The sequence below is a fragment of the Alosa pseudoharengus genome, unplaced genomic scaffold (genome assembly GCF_046254945.1).
Source record: "Alosa pseudoharengus isolate Yale_2024_CS ecotype anadromous, Long Island Sound unplaced genomic scaffold, YU_APseudo_1.1 YU_APseudo_1.1_scf_21, whole genome shotgun sequence".
In the NCBI taxonomy this organism is placed as follows: domain Eukaryota; kingdom Metazoa; phylum Chordata; class Actinopteri; order Clupeiformes; family Clupeidae; genus Alosa; species Alosa pseudoharengus.
This window is the reverse complement of record NW_027468674.1, coordinates 1162807-1165845: the sequence shown is the minus strand read 5'-3', so window position 1 is coordinate 1165845 and position 3039 is coordinate 1162807.

Sequence of the window (3039 nt, the reverse complement as noted above, 5' to 3'; positions counted from 1 at the left end):
TATCGCGCTGCTCCCATGACTGTTAAAGATTTGTAAAGAAGCCTGCGGGCTGTTTGTTTAACTGGGATAAGTATTGCTCTCTTGTGCGTCACCGTGGTGTTTAGCATCTGCTTTTGCGAATGCATGCATGTCGTGGTTACCACCCTGGCATAGTTTCAGTTAGTGAAATGCTGCAAACAGCTCAGACCACGGATGTCAGACCCTCAGTGAACAATAGTCAAGTCAAGTAATTTCATACGGGCTTTGTGCTGTACATTAGCAAAAGCAAGGAGAAGCTATATAGAATAGCAGCCTATAGAATAGCAGCCTAGGCCCTATAGGCTACATTACTCAATAGAGGCAGAGCAATAGAACAATAGAGCGCGATCACTATGGGGACGGTAGCCTAGGCTAGACACTGATAATGATTACCTACATGATTAGTTTAACAGCCCGAAAACTGCACCTTTCTCAAAAGTCGTTGTTCCAGATTGGGCGCGCAGGCTTTTTAAATCATTCACCACAGTCTAGCTGATATCCTTATTGGGCCACACCAATGGCTGATATCTCAATCACACTTTGCACAATCAATAATATCCACTCACTCACTGAACTCTTCATGCACGGAGTCGTCTTCTCATTCGGACCGAGCAGTTAGAGGAACAGTCCACTTCTATATCAGTTCTAGGATATAAAGCTAGGGTTGCCAACTGTGCCGAATTGTCCGGGACTTCCCGTGTTTTGTCCCGAATTTCAACCACAGCCTCATCGGCCTTGTCAATGGCCAATAGTAAGCTGTACACCAAGGCCGTAGTCATGATGTCAACATTGGGGGGGACCAAATCTGTGGTGGGGTCTGAGGGACCCCCAAACAGAATTTCAATACATTTCATGCAAAAATATTATTAGAAATCACAAACAAGTCATTAGTTAGGTCAGTCAATTAGGTTATTTCAAACTTTTGACGGATACAGATGCCACCCCCCACCCCCGTGAGTTTTTTGTGAAAAGATAAGGGTAGAGAAGAAGCAACTTCACTGGTCCGTCCCTGGACCCGTGACTCCATTTGTGTTCAAAATGTATACTTTAAAAGAAATTACAAACTACAGTATCTTATGATAACCTCTATATTACACAGAATGTGGTTCTTTTACTTATTACTTACACCTGAAGATTTTTTTAAACTAATGCTTAGACTCATAGGTTTGGAGCCTAATAAGATTTTGTCTTTTAATTTAGATTTTATTATGCTCGCGGCTAATCACACAATTTTAACGTAGTTTGAAAGGGACATGATTCAGGAATAGGCTACTAAGACAGGCCCCTCTTCTGTCTGACTCACCTCATGTTACCCCTGTATGCATTATAGACTGGCTTCTGACAGAAATGACGTTTTGTGCCAACATGTAGAAACACTAGGCCAGGGGTATTCAATTAATCTTCAGCGAGGTCCAGTTACGGAACATTTCCTCAAGCAAAGGTCCGGAGCATCATAATGTTTAACGTGCGTGTTTAGGCTATGTATATGTACAGTATGTATGTATAATATTAGGATGGATGGATGGAGCCTAGTTGTAGATAGATAGATAGATAGATAGATAGATAGATAGATACTTTATTGATCCCCAAGGGGAAATTCAAGAAATAGAGGAGTGTAAGCCTAGGCCTAATGTTTAATGTGAAATAAAATAAGTAGCCTAAAAGGCAACATTCGAAATGAGGAGAAATAAGGCAAGATAAGAGTAGCCTAATTGGGGAGAAAAACTTGAGTAGCCTTGGCTATTTTTAAGATCTTAACGTGAACTTAAAATAAAATTTGAGCTGAGACAAGGATGGATATTCCACAGCTGGTTCCTTGAACCTATTAATCAGCAAGTTTATTTTTTTTTTTTTAGTTTTTTTTTATGTTGACCCGAAATCCCTGAAACCCAGGAATATCACGTTGTTGGGCAGTGAATGCATGTAGGCTTAACTAGATTGTGGTGGATCAATCATATTGCCTTCTTAAATCGTAAAATATTCTGTGGTCTCAGTTCACTGTTGAATGGGCCTAGCCTACCCTATGCTTGCTCAAAATATATGCTTTGTCTAGTAGAGGTGCTTCAAATTGGCGCTTAAAATTGCCTGTCTCAGAATATAGAAGAGGTCCAGGGCAATTGCGCAAAACTGTCACATCCATATTTAGTTGGCGTTACGGACGTGACAGTTTTGCGTGGTATTGCCCCCGTATCGTTATATAAAGCTCTCTTCTCGCTCTCTAGCTTTCTCCTCTTTGAGCAATCGATGATTTGAAAATAACTTACTTATCGTTAACTTAGATATCCATCTGATTGTTTCTCGTCCCGTCTCCTCTCCTCGCTCGTTTCAGGCTATCAGTCTCTTCTCCATAGTAGGCTACTACTTTACTCACTGACTGCACTTTATCAGAATTCACAGATTTCACTGGCTGAGTAGCAGCAAGCGAAATGATGGTTTCTGAAGCTCCTGAAGTAAATGCTGTTATCCTAACCAACGAAACATTTAGCGCAGCTTTGAAATCTTACGTGAAAATCTAAATTAGGCTATTATGGTCTGGGTCCGGATAGGATCACGTCACGGTCCGGACTCGGACCGCGGTCCGCCATTTGGTGATGGCTGATGTATGGGATTTCCTTAGCCTGTGCTACACCTTTCCAAGAAGTTTTGTGAAAATTGTACCAGTAGCTTTTGCGATATTGTTGACAGCCCTACCTCACCGCAGTAGGGTGCAGTAAATGGAAGCTTTTGATAGCGCACGCCACTAACGAAAAACGGAAAATCACCAGGACAAACCACTCAGGGGTGTAGGCTACTCTGGAACCATAGAATTTGTGCGTTATTTACGTTTGATTAGGCTACATTTCAGATACGTGTTGGTTTCCTGTAGGCCTAGTATAGCGCTTTATTCTTTCTTTATTTTTCTATGTCCGAATATTGGGGGGGACATTTTGGTCATATTTGAATATTGGGGGGGACACGTCCCCCTCAATGTCTATGGTGACTACGGCCCTGCTGTACACGCACCTGGAACAAAGTGTCCAG